This window comes from Polypterus senegalus, chromosome 9 (genome assembly GCF_016835505.1).
Source record: "Polypterus senegalus isolate Bchr_013 chromosome 9, ASM1683550v1, whole genome shotgun sequence".
Lineage (NCBI taxonomy): Eukaryota > Metazoa > Chordata > Cladistia > Polypteriformes > Polypteridae > Polypterus > Polypterus senegalus.
The window spans coordinates 74,470,143-74,491,612 of record NC_053162.1 but is presented as its reverse complement, the minus strand read 5'-3'; the positions used below and the strand labels follow the sequence as shown (position 1 = coordinate 74,491,612).

The 21,470-nt window shown below is 38.7% G+C and overlaps 1 protein-coding gene across 3 annotated transcripts in view; it reads left to right on the top strand.

Annotated features, from left to right (window-relative positions):
* The window catches only part of ankrd11 (ankyrin repeat domain 11), a 402,782-nt gene that overhangs the window by 85,057 nt on the left and 296,255 nt on the right, over positions 1-21,470 (top strand). For all 3 annotated transcript variants that reach the window (XM_039763291.1, XM_039763292.1, XM_039763294.1), the window contains one exon: positions 8,216-8,288. The gene's annotated coding sequence lies outside the window, so the exon portion shown is untranslated. The remainder of the gene's footprint in view (positions 1-8,215; positions 8,289-21,470) is intronic.

Here is a 21,470-nt window from a genome sequence, read left to right as displayed (position 1 = left end):
CCACTATGCCACAAATAGCATTATAAATGCAAGTTGCAGTTTTATTATTCATGTATGTAGCTTAGCTTGAAGCAAGGTCCATATTAATGCAATTTGCCTTAATGACGGTTCAGTTGGTAAAGATGTCATCACCAAGTTGTACTTGTTTTATTTTATTTTATTTTGGTGAATACTGTGTAAGGTACCTGGGCTTGAAGTTTTGAAGTAATAATATTATTACTGGAAGTTGCACTATTTTTTATTGTTAATATTTATTAGTTTAAATATGCAGTTTAATGATGGTAAAGTTGTTAAAAAATGTCACTTTAACATGTCAGTGGACAGAGATTGTTAACATTAACAGAAAGTGTAGTTGGTTTACAAAAAATATTTACTATTTATTCCTTTTCTAAGACATGTTCAGTGCAATACAACTTTTGACAAGCACCTCTGGATATTTTACTAAGTCTAAATGTCTCTTTGGATGGTTGACAATATGTTGTCAAAATTGTAGTTTAGGTTTTTGCAAAATTTGTTCAATTAAAAGGTTCTATATTTTGACTGCATCTGTCCTGCAATGTGATTCCTTTTCTTCATTAGTGCCATCCCCTTGAAAACTATCATTTTATGGGGCCATGCAAACCTGTATTAATACTAGTGTGCATATTAAAATGTTTTTTTTGTACAATGCTCATGACAGTGGAATAGGTTATTCTTAGCCAGTCTACTGAAGTAACTGCAGTGGAAAATGTGGTTAACATCCACTCATGCATGGGGAAAAAAATAGCATTGAATAACGTGAAACCAGGATAATTTACAAAAAAAACCATGTTATAGAATTTTGGTCATTCCCGCCCATTACTAATAAATATTTATATATATATATATATATATATATATATATATATATATATATATACACTCACCTAAAGGATTATTAGGAACACGATACTAATACGGTGTTTTGACCCCCTTTCGCCTTCAGAACTGCCTTAATTCTACGTTGCATTAATTCAACAAGGTGCTGAAAGCATTCTTTAGAAATATTGGCCCATATTGATAGGATAGCATCTTGCAGTTGATGGAGATTTGTGGGATGCACATCCAGGGCACGAAGCTCCCGTTCCACCACCTCCCAAAGATGCTCTATTGGGTTGAGATCTGGTGACAGAGGGGGCCATTTTAGTACAGTGAACTCATTGTCATGTTCAAGAAACCAATTTGAAATGATTCGAGCTTTGTGACATGGTGCATTATCCTGCTGGAAGTTGCCATCAGAGGATGGGTACATGGTGGCCATGAAGGGATGGACATGGTCAGAAACAATGCTCAGGTAGCCCGTGGCATTTAAACGATGCCCAATTGGCAATCAGGGGCCTAAAGTGTGCCAAGAAAACATCCCCCACACCATTACACCACCGCCACCAGCCTGCACAGTGGTAACAAGGCATGATGGATCCATGTTCTCATTCTGTTTACGCCAAATTCTGACTCTACCATTTGAATGTCTCAACAGAAATCGAGACTCATCAGACCAGGCAACATTTTTCCAGTCTTCAACTGTCCAATTTTGGTGAGCTTGTGCAAATTGTAGCCTTCTTTTCCTATTTGTAGTGGAGATGAGTGGTACCCGGTGGGGTCTTCTGCTGTTGTAGCCCATCCGCCTCAAGGTTGTGCGTGTTGTGGCTTCACAAATGCTTTGCTGCCTACCTCGGTTGTCACGATTGGTTATTTCAGTCGAAGTTGCTCTTCTATCAGCTTGAATCAGTCGGCCCATTCTCCTCTGACCTCTAGCATCAACAAGGCATTTTCGCCCACAGGATTGCCGCATATTGGATGTTTTTCCCTTTTCACACCATTCTTTGTAAACCCTAGAAATGGTTGTGCATGAAAATCCCAGTAACTGAGCAGATTGTGAAATACTCAGACTGGCCCGTCTGGCACCAACAACCATGCCATGCTCAAAATTGCTTAAATCTCCCTTCTTTCCCTTTCTGACATTCAGTTTGGAGTTCAGGAGATTGTCTTGACCAGGACCACACCCCTAAATGCATTGAAGCAACTGCCATGTGATTGGTTGATTAGATAATTGCATTAATGAGAAATTGAACAGGTGTTCCTAATAATCCTTTAGGTTTGCAAGCATAATTCACTCCGGAAACGTGCTTGTAATCCAAAGCACTTTCAGGAAAGATTAACTGCCTAACAAGTTTTATATGGTGAAAGCATTTGCATTGTAAGTGAAATGACTGCATTTTTATGTAGAAACAATGAATTATATCAATAATATATAAAAGTTATTGATTATAATGAAAAATCATCAGATTACATCGTAATGTCGACATGATTAAACATGACCGCATCTTCAAGTGTGTAAATAGTAGGGTAAAATACTTATGTAAGACTGTAAGAGTGTTTCCCTTTTGAAAAATCAGCTGTCATTTTGTAAACAATATTGAAGACCAATTTGGACATGAAGAACATGCCTAAGTAGACTGTTTCCACATGAAGTACGTATCCAAATGTTCAAAATTTGAAAGTCGTGGTAAAAATGTGTCCTGCACAGCGCACATAATTCTTTTTTCTCCGGAAAATTGCACTTATCCGTGGGCAACTGAACCTAGAAAAACACGCTTGTCCGACGGTCAATTTACCCGAGTCTGGCGTTGGATTTCTGCACCCCTGTTTACTATACAGCATTACTTTCATTCATGGGCATTGTCTTCATGGATGTTCTACTGAAAACCTTACCTGCTGTCTCATCTCAAAAACAATGTGTTAACTGTGCAAAACAACATGTATATAAGACACACATATTTTGGAACCATGAAATTAAAATTGAACTGTTTGGCCACAATCACAAAGGCTTTGTTTGGTGAAAAAAGCAGTATTTGAAGAACAAGAAATCCTGCCAGCTGTTATGACTAGGGGTGGATTTATACTGTTTTGGGGTTGTGTGGCAGCTATTGGCACTGGAAACATTGTGCAAATACAGGTAAAAATAAATTCCACTAAATATCTACAAATCAAACAGTAAGTCGACTTCTATAATAACAACAATCCAGAATATATTTTAAAATCTACTTCAAAGAAACACAAAATGCTGCTTTCGGAATAGCCCCTGCTGTCTCGAGACTTGAATATCATTAAGTTCATTGGCTAGATCGTAAACATGATGTGTATGCAAGACATCCCAATAATATCTCACAATTAGAATTGGGATATATTTCCAAAGCAATAATTAATATACTCGTAGCTGGCTAAAAATACTAAAGTTGTGATTTCTTAGCTTTGATATACTGTACAATGAATTAGTATGAGACAATATAAATTCTCAATTATCATGTAAAAGTTGACAATCTTAAGCTGTAGCACTGTGGTAAAGCACATTTAGGGGTCCATAGTACTAAGTAATTTAGTTTATAAACAGTGTGCTCATGCTTGATGTTTTTGGGGATAGCTGCAGGCACTCTTGGTAGTGTAGCTGAGCAACACCAAGGTTTTAATGGTGAGTTTGGCTGATCATGCATTTACTTGTGGCTGTGGTCAGGTCAGCCAGTTCTCTCATTAGCGGTCTGGGAATCATAATTGAGATACCTTTCACCACAAGGGTTTAAAGGAACTTGAGCATGATAGACAAGGCGACTGGGAGACAAAGAAAAATGTTGGAGATCAAAGGGAGAGAATGGGTATATACTACTGGTCAAAAGTTTTTAGAACACCTCAGTTTTTTTTTTCTCTTCTCAAATGTTATTGGTTGACATGCAATGAATGACCTAAAATGTTGAAAAGGTAAGTAGTTAATTGACAGATGTTTAAATTTAAAGATTAGCTTACTAAACACTGAAAAAAATGAATTTTCAGAATATTCCAAATGAAAAAAAGGAAATTTCAGAATATTCCAAATGAATCTGTTTCAAGGATCAACTAACTTGTACGCTACAGTCTACAGATGTTCTGCAGCAATTAAAGTAAATTACGCATTGCAAGTTGAAGCAAACAATTTGCACAGTCTGGGGGAGGGGGTTGTGGCATGCATTTTATTTTGGGATGCAATAATTTTCTTGTTTCACAGCATATTGCAACACTCTACACGTATGGGTATTTGATAATGTTTTTATGATGATTGAAAGATGATTTGCTCCATGGTCATTTAAAACTGATACAAATTCACAAAATTATATCTGCCTCATCATAAAATGAAATTGAATAAATGTCTGCTTACAGGAAAAGTTTTTTTTTGTTTGTTTTAAACAAACTATTTTTTTTTCCCCGAGTCACTACTCACTCAAACATGGCAGTTGTTCTTTTTATGCCATCTTCTGAACAAAAAGATCAACTTTACATAATTATAGAAAGAAATCGTACTTCGTTATTTGTTTGTGGCTTGGCTATAGTGCATATTTTGCCCTTTCTATCATGCTTCCAAACAACATGCTGCAAAAAGCACTTAAAGCTGAGTGTTAATTGGTATTGTAAGCTTGCAATGTACAATGTGTTCAGGAGGATGACAGTGGCTCTGGCTGTTTAAAAAATGTAATGTACTGCTTTGATATACTGATCAGGCTGCCTTCCCTTAACTACTGCTAAACTAGCTAATAAGCTTATGCCTTCTGATGCGATTAGGAGTGCCTGACAACTTTCTTATGAGGTGCACAAGCTAAAACAAAAAAGAAAAAAAGTAATGGCTGCAGTTTGGTATTTTGTAGAAGTTTCTGTAAATGTTTGGAGCCAATCGATGATGTGTCCAGCAAGTCATCAATGGACAATATCATTGACCTTTGTCTCACCCCTAGTGCCAACGTGTTGTTTCTTGAAAGCAATTCTCCAGTTCAGGTTTGTGTAATGTGCACGTTGATTTTATGTATGATTTGCTTATTCAGTTGCTTAGTTTTTGCAGTTTCTCAAGTGATTATGTGCTTAATGTATATACTATATAGCTGTGCAGTATAATATAAGGCAAATGCAGTCTTATAATTGTTTCTTTTTTCAAGGCAACTTGTATCAAGCTGTGTCTTTTTTTTTTTTTTTTTTTTTTTTTTAATTTGATACACTTCATTAATCCCTGAGGGAAAATTGTCTTTTTGCATGACCTTAAGGGGCCTTGCTGAATGGCCCAATAGAGGAGGTTTCCTTCTGGCAGTAACAGGATGTGCATCGGAAACCTTCCAGATACCAATGCAGATCCTTAGCAACCATTCTGCCCTTTAATAAATTCATTGATTTCTGTGTATTTTGGTTCCCAAGTTTCTACACCAAAACTATCACAGGGTAGATGCAAAATATTTTGTTTTTTTTCTCCAGGTATCAAGGCAGAGACAACATGGCATGCCAGTGTGTTTCTGTGACAACTCGACTTAAATTTATACACTAGTTAATATTCAAGTTAATATCTTACTTGCTGACTTTTTGACATTTGTTATTGTATATCTATTTATAAAAAGCACGATTAATTGTAGCTCTGCCATGTTTTACAAGGTGTTATATTCACATTGTGGAATGCCCTCCACAATTATTGTCGCCCCGGTTAAGATGTGTTCTTAGACTTCTAATAAATTCTTTACAATTCACAACACAAAAAAGAGAAAAATCCATCTTTTAATTGAAGGACATTTATTCATTGGTAAAAAAATATCCGACATTAAGAAATACATTTTTTACATGAAATTATGTGTGCCACAATTATTGTCACCCCTGCGGTTAATATTTTGTACAACCCCCTTTTGCTAACAAGACAGCACTTAACACAGAGACAAAGATTTTTAACCATTGTTCTTTGCACAGTCTTTCTAGATCGTCCAGAATCCTGGGTCCTCTCTTATGCACTCTCCTCTTCAGCTTACCTCACAGGTTTTCAATGGGGTTAAGGTCTGGGGAATGAGATGGCAATGGGAGGAGCATGATTTTGTTTTTGCTGAGCCATTTTTGTGTAGATTTTGCCTTATGTTTAGGGTCATTATCCTGCTGGACAACCCAATGACGACCCATCTTCAGCTTTTAGGCAAATGCCACCACATTTTGATTTAAAATCTCCTGGTATTTCAAGGAGTTCATGATGCCATGCACCCTAACAAGGTTCCCAGGGACTTTGGAAGAGAAACATCCCCACAGCATCACAGATCCTCCACCATACTTTACATTGTAAATGAGGTGCTTTTCCGCATACTCATTCATGGATTCACACCAGGTCCACTTAGAATGTTTTTTGCCAAAAAGCTCAATTTTAGTCTCATCTGACCAAAGCACACAGTCCCATTTGAAGCCCCAGTACCGCTTAGCAAACTCCAGACATTTACATTTGTGGTTTTAGCTGAGAAAAGGCTTTTTTCTTGCATATATCCCAAACAGCTTGTTGGTATGGAGATATAGCGTTTTATGATTGTCGTGGAGACTTTGTTACCCCCCTAGATACCACTCTTTAGTGCAGTCCTCTAACAGTGAGCTTTGGAGAATTTTGTACTTTGTGCAAGTTATCGTGAGCATAGTCTATTTTTTGTTAAGTTCATTTTTTCAATTAAATTTTGATGTTGTTTTATAGTGGATTATGTGGCCAGCCCCCTCTGGCGTGTCCGCATGCGTGTCCCTCTCTCGCGTGTGTGCCAGTGTGTCTGTGTCTTTCTCTCACGTGTGCGCCAGTGTGTGTGTTTGTGCGCATGTGTGTGTCTTTCTCTCGCACTCGCCTGACCATCTCATCTTTGTTGCCATAAGCACAGAATATTTAGCAGCAGAGTGTTTGTATTGGATTGCCGCTGGCGGACAGCCTTATATGGGCAAACACTCAATTACGTGGGAGGCGTGACGATGAGAGACGCAACTCCGCCTCACATGGCGACTGAGCTGCAAGCTATGGCCGGGATATATGTACATAAGTAGGTTCCAGTTATGTCCGTTACGCGTAGAATTTTGAAATTAAACCTGCCTAACTTTTTTAAGTAAGTTGTAAGGAATAAGCCTGCTAAATTTCAGCCTTCTACCTACACGGGAAGTTGGAGAATTAGTCAGTCGGTCAGTCAGTCAGGGCTTTTTTTAGTATAGATATATATGTAACTTAAGAATGGGCCGCAGCTGCGACGCATGCGCCTCAGTGACTTCCGCTCCATCATCTACGGTCTTGGGACATTGCAGGCAGAGGCTGGAGGGGGGCGATTTCGGTGCCCACGTATTTTAGTGTCCCTCGGATGGCTCCCGGCGGCAAGTGGTTACACTGCCCGCGCATCACACATGGCTGCCCCGTTTTTTCTCGGTGGGTGGCTGGTAATGCTGCAAGCGGTGACCCGGTTGTGGCTGAACGGAGGCTATTGAGGGTGAACGGGGCTGCGGGGGGTAGCATTGTAGTGTGTATCGGATGGCTGCCTATTGAATGGGGGCGATTCACTACCCGCATTTGGCCGCACTGTGTTCAGTCACGGTGGGCGGACTCTGCAGGCAGCATACTGTAGTGGTGGTGACTGTGAGGTGCGCTGGTGGTGAACCACCCGTCGATGCCCCCATTCATTCTAAATAGCAAGCCTGCTTGTATTGTTTTGTACATAGCAGGAAGTTGTCTCTTGTCGGTACATCAGATGTGTTGATGACTGGTGCCTTCTTTCTGTGATAACATGTATAGTGCCATGCAGAAGAGCTCATCATAATCTTTTGTCATCACCGTTCAACAATGTCTCTGAAGCACACATCTGATGCAAGTGCTGGTGATACAGTAAAGAAGAGAAAAACCATCACCATTGAAAATAAAGTAGAAATAATAAAAATGTCATTTTGAGGTGAAACTCAATCATTCATTGGCAGAGCACTTGGTTACAGTCGGTAAACAATAGCGTTTATTAAATTTTTGTACCTATTTTGACTTACATACAAATTAAAGTGCAAACCTACAGTCCCTATCTCGTATGTAACCCGGGGACTGCCTGTATGTTTTTTTTTTTTTTTATTATATTAGACATTTAGAAATGTTCTTTCTCTGTGTTGCCTACTGCCCTAGATTTACAATCCTGCCAAATGTCAGCTTTTTAACTAAATGGGAAGTAGTGTTTTAATTGATGAGTCAATCAGTCAATCAACTTGGAGAGATGTATATTATGTAGATAAACCTCTTGCTATGATTAAAGTAAATCTCTAAACTGTAAATAAAGATGCTTAAAATGTTTTAAGAAAATGTATATATTTCAATATAAATTTAATTTTTTATTTTAATTTTTGTACAGTTTTCTCATCTTTTTTCATTTCCTTTATTTTCTAGGGATTTTGTATCACACACAATTCAGGTCCTATATTGGAATTAACTCTTCCTCTTGAAGACGACAATGGAATCGGTAAATACTGATTTTTTTTTTTCTCTGAATTTTTAACATTATTGTTTCTATTTATTTATTTTCCTTTGGGTTGCTGGATTTAGCATATTTTCTTTACTGCTTTGTACTACTTTTAACTTTTGCAGAGTAAATTGTGGGACTTAATTGGATATAAAATGATATTGCTTTGTAAATCAGATTTTATGTAGTACACGAGGATTTGTTTTTCATATTCAAAGATACATTTTCAGTACTAGTTTTTTATTCTGCCAAGTAGTTAAATTTGAACATCATTTAATCTTGCAATGTTTTGAGAACTTAATGTGAATACAATAACGTTTTAAAAGAAGAATGAAACCTAAATAGTTCTTCATCTGTGAAACTAATATGTATTATTTGTATCGTTCAGCTTTGTTTTCCTTTATCTTCAAGACCGCATTGTTTCAGTGTCCGTGGCATAATAATTATGAGCATAATCACTGATGAATTGTGTTGTTTTTGTGTATTGAAAATGGATTGTTATGGACATTTTATTTTTGTTGTTTGGTTTGTTTTAATACAAAGTCTTTATTAGCTCAAAACAGAATAATCTTGGTGAACAAAAGTTTTTTTTTTGTTTATTTCGTATATTTTCCGGACATGTAAATCTATGAAAGCATACTTTCTTGGGACTTGCATCTTTTGTGTAATATTGAAGTATTAGTTGGGGATTTTGAGCATAAGTTCTTCTGAAGTTATCCACCACAGGAACATTGTTTGTTTGTTTGTTTGTTTATTTATTTATTCTGATATTTATTTGATTTGTTTTGGGGAATAATACAGAGTGCAGTGATGAACTAATAATATAATGAGGCTGTATTCGGGAATGGTGTATACTTACAATTTCTTAATATATGCCTCATTTAAAGCTTCTTCTGGGCATGTAATTAAAACTTGCCATCTGAAAGATGGCTGGACAAAACTCTAAAGCATTGCATGTTAAAGCTTTTCAAGTTTGCTTGAAGATGACATTTTTAGGACTGCATTATGTGCTTTGCTGAGAAATGGTTTTGTTTATAAAGTCTGAGATAAACATTAATATTATTCTAGTGTGTTCTGCTTGAGGAATTGAACGGAACCCCAAAGACTTGGTTATTTTGTTTTGCCATTTTTATGTTTCATTAGTATTTGTAAACTTGTTAGTTTGGTTTTGCTATTTCTGTATTATGTTGTTTAAACTTGTTAGGACTGAGTAGGAGTAGAGTTCCAGTGCTTGGCTTTTGAATATACATAGTTATACAAAACAAAAGGTTAACCACGTATTCGTACAAAGGGTCATCTGTTCTTTATCAGAGTAAGTTTGCCAGCTGCAGATTGTAAGGGTGACTTATCTAGGCTATACTTTATTATTCATATTTGTATGTCATTGATTGATTGGTGTTGGTGATGCTCTTTTGTGCTCAACATTAGGTGTAAATTTGACATGTTTTATAATAGGAAAACAAAAGATTTCATGTACAGATTAAAAAAAAATAAGCAATGGTTAGAAATTTGTGAAAAACAGAGCACTGTTAACAAATTTTTGATTTTGATTGTATTTTTGATTTTGTAATTCTTTTTGGTCTTAGGATATAGGTCATGTCTTCCCTATGACACACCATGCCAAGTTTCGCTACTTCATTTCCATTGATGCCTGGGATAGTTTTCAGTTTTTGAGACCTTGAGCTGGGCAAAGCCTGCATTAATAACTGTTAAATTTTTTGTTTATGCACATTATTCTGCACATAATCTGTGTATCATGATTAATGAAGTATAGCATAAAATAACCACTGTTTCTTATCATTTAAAGATATCACAATTGTAGTCCAGTATATAGCATATGGAGGAATGGACATTTGTGAAAAGGAATAAAGTTTGCTAAGCCTATAGTAATATTTTGTATTTTACTATACATGTGTACATGATTTACAGTTTGAGTGGACGCTGGCGGGACTGTTTGCCTCTGCTTGCCGGTAACTAGACAATTGAGTTTTGATATGACTGGTGATTCTGATGGAATTTTTTTTTTTTTGGCTGTTTTTGCTGATATCTCTGTGTGGCTATGTATGCATTTAGCTTCAGCTTAAACCAAGTTTCTTTTGAAACTTACCGGTTTGTTCTCTGGATGCCTGAGCTGCCTGTGGCCTTGCCTACAATGTGGATTAGTAGGATATTCACCTGGTTAATGTTTGTCTGGAGTCTTTTGTCACTCGCTATTCAACCTGTGACTAGCCTCCTTCAGTACTCAGCTGCTGAGCTTCTTTGACTGCGTCTGTTCCAGTCTGTGCCTCTGCTGTCTGTGCTGCATTTCGACCCGGATGTCATATTTCTCCCTCGTCGGAGATGCATCCATCGTGGGTCCCGCCAGAAATTCCAAATGGATGCCTCGAAAGGAATTAACTTTTTCTGGTTCGTCTTTCGGCACCCTCCACGTAACACAGATAGGAATACTGACCAGAGTGTGTTGGCCAGCTTAGCTCGGTCGAGTAACACCTCTGTCAAATGTGACCGCAACAAAGTCTGCTTTGGTCTACTGAACATCCGTTCACTCACGAGCAAGGGACATCTCATTCAGGATGATCTCATTGACCGTAAGTTTGACTTTCTTTGTTTAACCGAGACTTGGCAGCAACCTCAAGACTCTGGCCTTGGAGGAGGTGTCGCGAGAAGTGGAAAGTGTTGCCGTTGCCTGCACCTGCTGTTAGCTCTTTTGAATCAACTGTGTGTCAATTGTCTGGGCCAGTTCCTACCATCATTGCAACTGTCTACCATCCTTCTAAATCAAACAATGATTTTTTGAACGATCTTGCTACCTTTCTTAGCTATTTATCTACAATTATTCCAAATATAATTCTGCTGGGGGATTTTAATATACATCCGGACAATATCAATATCCCTCTCGCTAGAGACTTTTTATCTTGCCAGGAGAGTTATGGATACCAGCAGCACATTGATGTTCCTACCCATTGTAAAGGACATATGGACCTGATCTGCTGCTGTGGTGTTGTTCCTCTCGATCTTACAGCAGATGAACTCACTATAACTGATCATTTTCTCCTTTTATTCAATGCTAAACTTACTTTTTCTGTTCCTAAGCTCCCCCGTCTCATAGCTTTTCGCAACATTAAGAATATTAACTTGAATTTGCTGTCTTCTAGAATTGATTCCCAAATGGACTTTTATAATTTATCCACTCCCATATAACTGGTCTCATATTGTAACACTTGTCTTAATGGTATTCTTAATTCCCTTGCTCCACTAAAAACCGGATCTGTTTCTTTTTCTTTTTTGTCCCCTTGTTTACGCCTGAATTTTGGCTTCTGAAAGCTCTTTTTCTTCTTTCCAGCTTTCCACTTCCTCTGAAATCTCAGATCTCATCTGCAAATCCACGTCATCTAATTGTCAGCTGGACCCCCTCCCTACAGTTCTGTTTAAAGCCTGCCTCCCCTCTTCGGTCCCTCTCATTTCTGCCATCATTCCCTTTTCTCTTACTATTGGTATTATTCCCTCATCTTTTAAAACTGCTGCTATAACCCAAATACTGAAAAAACCTGGTGCTGATCCTACTAATTTCAATAATTTCCGCCCTATATCTAATTTGCCCTTTATCTCCCAAATTCTCAAAAAAATAGTGGCTATCCAACTCCACTCCCACTTATCTCATAATAATCTATATGAAAAGTTCCAGTCTGGTTTTCACCCCCTTCACAGTACAGAAATGACACTTGTTAAAATTACCAATGACCTTCTTATGGCTGCTGACTCCGGTCTAATTACTATTCTTATTCTCATTCTCCTTGATATGAGTGTGGCCTTTGATACTATTTTTCATACTACTCTCCTTACTAGATTATCTCTGATTGGAATTACCCACATTCCACTTGATTGGTTTAGATCCTACCACTCTAACCAGACCTTGGTTCACTTTTCTCTTGTGTAATTTCTTGCAGTAATCAGCAAACAATATACTATGTCCTCTTAGTGGAATTCCTTGGCTACGTTTTTGAACAAACCATTGATACATGACAATATCCAATTGTTCATTTTTAACATGTTTCATTGTTTGACGATTTTTAACATTTCCATCTGTGGTTTCCATTTTAGAAAATTTTTTGAATTTTGTCAGAATCATGATTTATATTGTTCACTGCTGTTCTTCCTACTCTGTAAATTTAAGCAGTACTTGAGACACTTTTTTTGTTATTTTCTATGTGTGTGTGTGTATTCCTGTAGCATGTGCATTTTTACTTAGTTTGTATCAATGTAAATTTTTAGGTATACATGGCTGCTGTTGTATACTAAATCACCTTACAATCTTTTTTCTTTTTTTTAAGCAATTTTTTTTCTCTCCAGTTGAGATTACAAAAAGATTGCACTCTTCAAGTGATGCTCTGTAAACCTGTGCCATTTTTTGATGTATGGGGCAGGAACACCGGGCATCTCTTTAACAAGCAAACTCATTTAGCAAAAATGTTAAAATCCCTCACTCGTATACAGTTGTAAATAGTTGAAACAGTCTTCCCACCCAACTCAACCTTAACATATCTTGAGAAACACTGCAATCTCAAGATGCAGGCCTACTTGAAATTCTGAGGATAAATAAAAAACATTGTAGGTGACGACGATTTTACCTTATGGCATCCAAATTCTGTAAATGATCTACCTATATTAGAGTATTCGAGAAGAAGGCCAGAAGGAGTTGCATTGCGTCTTTGTGGACCTGGAGAAACAATATGACAGGGTGCCTCAAGAGGAGTTGTGGTATTGTATGAGGAAGTCGAGAGTGGCAGAGATGTACATAAGAGTTGCACAGGATATGTACGAGGGAAGTGTGACAGTGGTGAGGTCTGCAGTAGGAGTGCCAGATGCATTCAAGTTTGAGATGGCATTACATTGGGGATCAGCTCTGAGCCATTTCTTATTTGCAATGGTAATGGACAGGTTGACAGATGAGATTAGACAGGAGTCCCCGTGGACTATAATGTTTGCTGATGACATTGTGATCTGTAGCGATAGTAGGGAGCAGGTTGAGGAGACCCTGGAGATGTGGAGATATGCTCTAGAGAGGAGAGTAATGAAGGTCAGTAGGAACAAGACAGTATACATGTGTCAATGAGAGGGAGGTCAGTGGAATGGTGAGAATGCAGGGAGTAGAGTTGGCGAAGGTGGATGAGTTTAAATACTTGGGATCAACAGTACAGAGTAATGGGGATTGTGGAAGAGAGGTGAAAAAGAGAGTGCAGGCAGGGTGGAATGGGTGGAGACGAATGTTAGGAGTAATTTGTAATAGACGAATATCCGCTAGAGTGAAAGGGAAGGTCTACAGGACGGTAGTGAGACCAGCTATGGTATTTGGGCTGGAGACGGTGGCACTGACCAGAAAGCAGGAGACCGAGCTGGAGGTAGCACAGTTAAAGATGCTAAGATTTGCTTTGGGTGTGACGAGGATGGATAGGATTAGAAATTAGGACATTAGAGGGTCGGCTCAAGTTGGATGGTTGGGAGACAAAGTCAGAGAGGCGAGATTGCGTTGGTTTGGACATGTGCAGAGGAGGGATGCTGAGTATATTGGGAGAAGGATGCTAAGGATAGAGCTGCCAGGAAAAAGAGGAAGGCCTAAGAGAAGGTTTATGGATGTGGTGAGAGAAGACATGCAGGTGATGGGTGTAACAGAACAAGATGCAGAGGACAAAGATATGGAAGAAGACAATCTGCTGTGGCAACCCCTAATGGGAGCAACCTAAAGAAGAAGAAGATTTACATCAAGGCTGAATACATATTCATGTAGTTTACTCTATGTAAACCAGTTTTAGTAATTTTTATTTTGCAATTACCAAGGCTACCTAATTTTCTTAATCTGCCATTGATATAAAAACTTGCGACACTGAATGCTTGACATTTAATTATATGGGTCCAATAATGGGCATTGTGTAATGTGTGCTGCAGATTTGCTTTTAATACTAGAATTCCTGAAGCCTATGAAAAAACTCATAATCCTGGCCCAACCTTAATTCCCTTCCCACCTCTCCATCAGCATCTTTTGGTTTGTAAATGCATTGATTAGCACAAGCAGTCTGCTGTCCCTTTCCCTTCCTTGACAGAGCTCTGCTTAGGCAACAAGTTCTCCTAGCTCAAGCCAAGGCTCTTTATCTGTATGTGATGTGCCTGGAGTTGTATAGAGTAAATAATACAGTATATCATTGATTGGAATACATGTATTTCATGTGTATTCCTTGTTTTGAAAGATCTGAGTAAGTGTAGGATGAAAGGAAATGAGAGAAATCCTGAACACATACCTAAAGCAGAAACTTTTTCCATGTTATACTAATAATGACGAGAAGTGTACATGAAGGCTTTAGGCCAAATATCAAATAAACGTCTGCTTTTATTCAAGAATATAACCAAAGAAAAAAAAAAGCATTCGATTTACATGTGACTGTCAATGAGTTAAATACTCAAGCTTAAATGTCAATCGACAGGGAGTTTACACATACAGTGGAACCTCGGTTCACGACCATAATTCTTTCCAAAACTCTGGTGGTAACCAGATTTGGTCGTGACCCAAGGTAATTTCACCCCATAGGATTGTATGTAAATAATGTTAATCCGTTCCAGACCATAAGAACTGTATGTAAATATATTTTCTTTAAAGATTTTTAAGCACAAAAATAGTCAATTATACCATAGAATGCACAGTGTAATAGTAAACTAATGTAAAAACATTGAATAACACTGAGACAAACACCCAGGCTCCCTGCTCAGCTGCACGCGCATGTTCGCTCGCTCTCAGCTAGCCTTTTCTCTCTCAGCTGCACGGTGAGCCTGCGCGTGCTCTCTCTCTCTCTCTCTCTCTCCTGCTTGTTTGCTTTCTCTCTCCTGCACCGGCTTTATTTATTTAGTTATTTATTAAAACTGGCTTTTTTGACAGGAGCTGTGGACCTGTTATACCACAGGAGGAAGCTGGGTTGAGAGGAGGTTACAGTTTTGAGGGAGAGTAACTCTGCGTGATGCACCAAGAACAATGTACAGTACAGGGAGAGACTGAACACGTGCGGAAATCATCAGAGCGCACAAACCGAAAGGGAAACTGGCTTGTTCGTATACTAAGCGTGTGGTCATGAACAGATGAAACGATTTGTATGTGTTCCGCGACATTCATGAACTGAGGTTCCACTGTATTCTTGTCAAATGTCAAATAGTTAGTATACGATAATATATTATATGGGATAAAATAACAGAACACCTTAATTAAATCATTTAGGACCTACTTTCTCATAGTCATTAGGAAGCTGAATTCACCTTCTAAGCAAAAATTCCAAATCAGCTTGAAAATAAAATGACCAGTAATGTAGTTTACACCATAACTGACCCATCAACATTAAAAAAAAAAAATGAAAAGAAAAAAAAAATTGAACGCTGCTGTTTATATTTCTGCTTAGAATGTTTCAGTAGTGGGCAGCATGTGACATGAACAGATAAGGGCGTACATGTTGCACGTATGCCTCTCTCCTGTTGTGATATGAATACAGACTGGTGTAGTTGTTTGATCACTGACAAAGTAGGAGTACTTTCTGGGCTCACGTTAATACAGTAGTTGCTGCAGTTCTTACCCTCCCCCACCCAGCTGCTTGTCTGCTCATACTAAGTGCAACAGAACAGCAAATATTTTGTGGAACTTTGCTGATCAGTGACTGTGGCAAATCAGCAACCCTGAGCACAATCACGGATGTGGACGATTTCTCACCTGTGCACTTAGGTGAGAAACGCCCACATCACGAATCATCCCACTAACCGATTCAGCCACACTACGTGCGGCAATTATTTATTTTAAAACTGGCCTCTTAATGTGAGCTGTGGACCCGCTATACCACAGTGACTAATTTTGCTATGTAAGCAGAAGAACTCATTGTAGGTGCTGCACCTGCCAGGGTGACTTTTCATATGTCAGTAACAAGCTTTATCTTTAGATGCTGTATTGGTGGAACTGTCATTCTGGGAAAACTAAAAACCGTTTGCAAACAGTGGTACTAACTTACTTGTTCTAAACACTTTATTTTCTGATCCTATTTTTTTGCCAGGCAAAATGTGTATATGTATATATATATATGTGTATGTGTATATATATATATATATATATATATATATATATATATATATATATATATATATATATAATATATATATATATATATATATATATATATATATATATATATATAATATATATTGTGTATACATATACTGTATATATATATATATATATATATATATATATACACATACTTATACTGAGTATCAGAGGTGGGTAGTAACAAGTCACATTTACTTGAGTAACTTTTTAAAAAAATTGTAGTTTTACTGCACCATACTTTTTCCTTTTTTTGAGTACATTTGTGAAGAAGAAACGCTACTCTTACTCCGCTACATTGGGCAACACTCGAATCATTACTTTTTTATTTTAAAGTCTGACAATTTTCAATCTGCTCTGTGTAGCGTATTCTGTCAAGTTGTGCACACGACTTCCATTGCGTCTCCAGTTCTCACACAAATCAAGGAGCTGCAGCTTTGAGGACAGATGTTGCATTTTTCATTTGAAAGCATTAACTGAGCTAATCATGTTGACCATGGTTTTCTCTTTTCCTTGCAGCTGTAAATTAAGCTCATTCAACATGTTGGTCAAATTGGAAAAAAATGCCAAGTCTTATCGGCCATTAATCGTTATTAAGTTGCTTATATTCTGCATGTTTAATGAGAAGGAGAAACTCCGGCCAGGGGTCTTGAAATCTGAGCAGTACTTTCTGCCTCAACAAAGGCATTTTTTATCATCTCTCCATCTTGGAAGGATTTCTTATGCTTAATGATCGAGTGACTCACCCGGAACGATGCTTTGGTGTGTCTGCCTTTGCTTTTGAATTCAGCCGAGTGAATAATGATGGCTGTCCAATTAACTGCGATTTTAGTTCCCTCTCCTTTCTCTTTCTCAGATCACTTTTTGGAAGGAAGTCAGTTACGTAGTTTTTATGAACAGTTCGAAAGTGCCTTTCCACATTTTCCTTCTTTGAAATAGCAATGATAGATTGACAGATCAGACAAACGCACTTCGATTGTGACATTGTGAGAGGAAAAAAATCCTCTTCCAATTCCACTTCCAGCCCATAAACAACAATTTTTTTTTTTTTAATATAAATTCCTTCTTTAGTTGATATAAATTGGAAGGTTAAGTAGATCACTTAGATAGCCGGAGTTTAGCAGTAGCTCACGCGTTTGATCGTGCGTGCGGGATGACCAGTGTGTTAGGAGAAAAGAGATATGACTGGCCGCCCTGTATGTCAATCAAGTGGCAAATACCATAGGGAGGATATATGATAGACTCGCATTTAAAAAAAAATGTTTTGAATGCAATGCGATCTACCTGCACTACCTTTCTGATCTACCGGTCGATTGCGATCAACGTATTGGGCACCCCTGCCCTAAAACATATATTGTAGCAAAAGTCAGCGTTGGCAATACTGACAATAGCAGACTGATTAAATATACTGTACTATTTAATTATAAGGATGGTCATTCACTGCCATTGTATATTGCTTGCACAGCACAGCATAGCATTCAAAGTTTTCCTTTCTGCAAGTAACTCCTGTTTTATGTAACTTGGCTGAATAATTATTAGTTATTTGTATTCTGGAAAAACAAATATATATATATAGAGAGAGATATATGTATTGATATATATTTATATCTCTCTATTATATAAAAAATCTTGGGGAGGGAGACGAGATCTTTTTGGAAGACGATTTGAAGTCCCGCAAGAGACACTAACTTGCTGCTAGCTCTTAAAACTATGACAAGCGACAGCTCGCCAGCAGATAATTTGACCACTTCTCCTTGCGTGTGTTCAGCCACCCTAACCACCACCACCACCACAAACCCCAACCCCAACCCCATAAGACAGCTGCTGTACTGGCTTTGAAATGATCGGGCAGCTCAGCAGCAGCAACAAGCTGGCAGATGATCCGACTGCTTCTCCTTAGTATTTGTTCAGTCGTCACCCAAATCCCCATACACAACATGAGCGGCAGAGACACGAAGTGGCAAAAAGGACATAGGCTGTACAGGCTTTAAAATGATCGATGGGCAATGCAACAGCAGCAGAAAGACAGCAGATGATCTGTTGGCATCTCCTTAGCATGCGTTCAACTGTCCCCCTTTCACAACGTGAACAGTGTTATATGTCCTGCGAGAACGATTTAATCACTCCCAGGGCTGTTTTTGGCAGATGCACTTCATGTGCACACAGCTTGCCAGCAGATGATCCAACCACTTCTCCTTAGCATTCGTTTAGCCACCTTAACCCCCCCTCCACCTTTCATAACACGATCGGCATAGTCACGAAGTGGCAAAATGACAGCTGCTGTACAGGCTTTGAAATGATTGGGCAGTGAGACAAGCAGAACAGGCAGCTCGCCAGCAGCAGAAAGACAGCACATAATCCGATGGCATCTCCTTAGCGTGTATTCAGCCGCACTCCCCTCACAACACGAGCAGTATTATACGTCCTGCGAGAAGGAGATGTAACCATGCCCGGGGCCGGAAATAAAGGACAAGTATTGTTTTTACAAAAGTTTTAAAGTAAAAGTGAAAATAATGATTATGTAACAATTCCCATGAAATTAATCTCTTTAAATTGTATATCCAGTAAACCAAACCCGGGGGTGGGCGAACGAAGCCCCCTAGTATATCTAATAACAATCAAATTCAAAACCTGTTTACTGGACTATTTAATCAAACCGGCAAAACTTTCAGAATGTGTGAGGAATACTGGAGTACCCTAACAAAAGCTACACAGACACAGTGATAACCTGTAGTGTCCACGCAGACAATCAGGTGCTGCATCCAAACCTAGTATGCTTGGATCTGTAAAATAGCAGTGCTTGTCAGTCTGCATTACTTTACCTACCTAAGTTTTGAATGTATTACCTAGATTTTGGGTTATCCCCCAATTTCACAAGTGAGTTTCAGGTCCTGTAGTTCAGATTTTGTATCACTACAATAAATCTTTAAATCACCACTTTAAAGAGATGCCAGAAATGTAGATTTCCTACCTCGGCCAACTCCTGGTGTCTCCAGACACTTGGCTGCCTGCTTGATACATAATGCCTGAAACAATAAAATGTAATTAAAATACACTGTGTTTTTTACTACATTTTTGCAGCATCAGTAAAGGAGAGAAAAGATCCTATTTAGTTGCATCATGTTTGTTATTCCTTGGTGTCTGGCTCCCGCCTACTGCACTTCACTGGCATCACCCGAGACAAACTTTTTTAAGTAATCCCCATCCTCAATTTACCTTCCACCAGCTTCTTTTTTATGTGTACCATAGCTAATGTTATGCTTCTTTGTGGCTTAAAATTTTGCTCTTTGTTGTTTATTAACTTAGTACTTTTGTGGTGAACACTTCTCATTTTAAGTGTCTGTTTATATTTTTAATGAGGAGGAAATACAGGTAGTCCCCAGGTTAAGGACATCCGATCTATGACTTACATATGAGGCCGCAGCTATGACGCATGCGCCTCATTAACGGGCGCTTCGTCATCTTTGGCTGGAGGACGCTGCAAGTAGTGGCTGGAGGGGTGCGATTTCACTGCTTGCACAGTGTAGTGTCCCTCGGGCGGCTCCCGGGGGCAAGCAAATGGTGACCTGTGGTCCATAGTGACCGGGGCCACAGCTATCGCTCGTGTGCAGGCCCGGAGGCTTAATGGGGCGATTCACTATCCGCCCACTACACCGCTGCAGCTACTGCACCTGACTGGACACAGGCTGGATGGAGCAGTGGAGGGTGTTTCACTGCCCACCTACTACACACTGCTCCCCCTGAATCGTTTTTGGTGGGCGGCTGGTAATGCTGCAAGCGGTGACCTGGTTGTGGCTGAACGGAGGCCATTGAGGGTGAACGGGGCGGCGGGGGGTAGCATTGTAGTGTGCAACAGGTGGCTGCTTGTTGAATGGGGGCGGTGGTGGGCGATTCACTAAACGCCTTTGGGTGCACCGTGTTCGTTCCTGGTTGGCGGACGCACGCTGCAGGCTGCATACTGTAGTGGAGGTGACTGTTTCGTGAGTTGGGTGGTGATCCACCCCTCGCTACTCCCATTCATTCTTAATAGCAAGCCTGCTTGTACTGTTATGTATATAGCAGTAAGTTGTCTCTTGTAAGTACATCTGACATGCTGACGAGGGGTGCCTGCCTGCTGGGATAGCTGTACAGTGCTGTGCAGAAGAGCTCATCTTAATCTTTTGTCTTCACCCTTCAACAATATCTCTGAAACACAAATCTGATGCAAGTGCTGGTGATACAGTAAAGAAGAGAAAAACTATCACCATTGAAAATAAAGTAGAAATAATAAAAAGGTCAGAGAGAGGTGAAACTCCATCATCCATTGGCAGAGCACTTGGTTACAGTCGGTCAACAATAGCATTTATTACATTTTTGTACTTATTCTGACTTACATACAAATTCAACTTAAGTCCCTATCTTGTATGTAACCCGGGGACTGCCTGTACTTAAAGGTCTTTACAATGCAACATTTAGTACATTCAGTTACTTAATTTGTGACACATGAATTGGCTCAGCCTGGCCCAAATTTATATAAAGGAGAGACTGAGAGTGACTTTTTCCAGTTGGGGAAAAATAAAATGGTGACTGTGAAGCTTGTTTAAGCCATCAAGGTCAATATTGTATAGCCTTCACATTTCTTTATGATCATGTCACTTGTACTGTGTGTTTTCAAATGCCACTTTGAAGGCAGCAGTGTTTACTTGCATCTGCACAAGTCAAAAGCACTTCATACTTTGCTGACGCTCCAAAAATTTAAAGTAAAAATAATAGTGTTGCAAGACACTGTATCTTTGCACATGGCTTGTAAGGATTTAAGCTGCTTTCTTTGTTTGATTTTATGGTATTCTGTCTTGACAATAACTTGATATAATAAAAATGGCTGTGCAGATTTTTCTTTTACAGGGTGCATTGCGTGGAATTTTAATGGTACTTATATTTACATAATGGTTGCACGAGTGTTCCTATGAGTTTTATCCTGCTTATACCATTACCATGATAATAAAGTACAAAAACAAACATGGCTATGGACTTACATTGAACACCTAGAATTGTTAACCATTGTTTGAGTATATTTA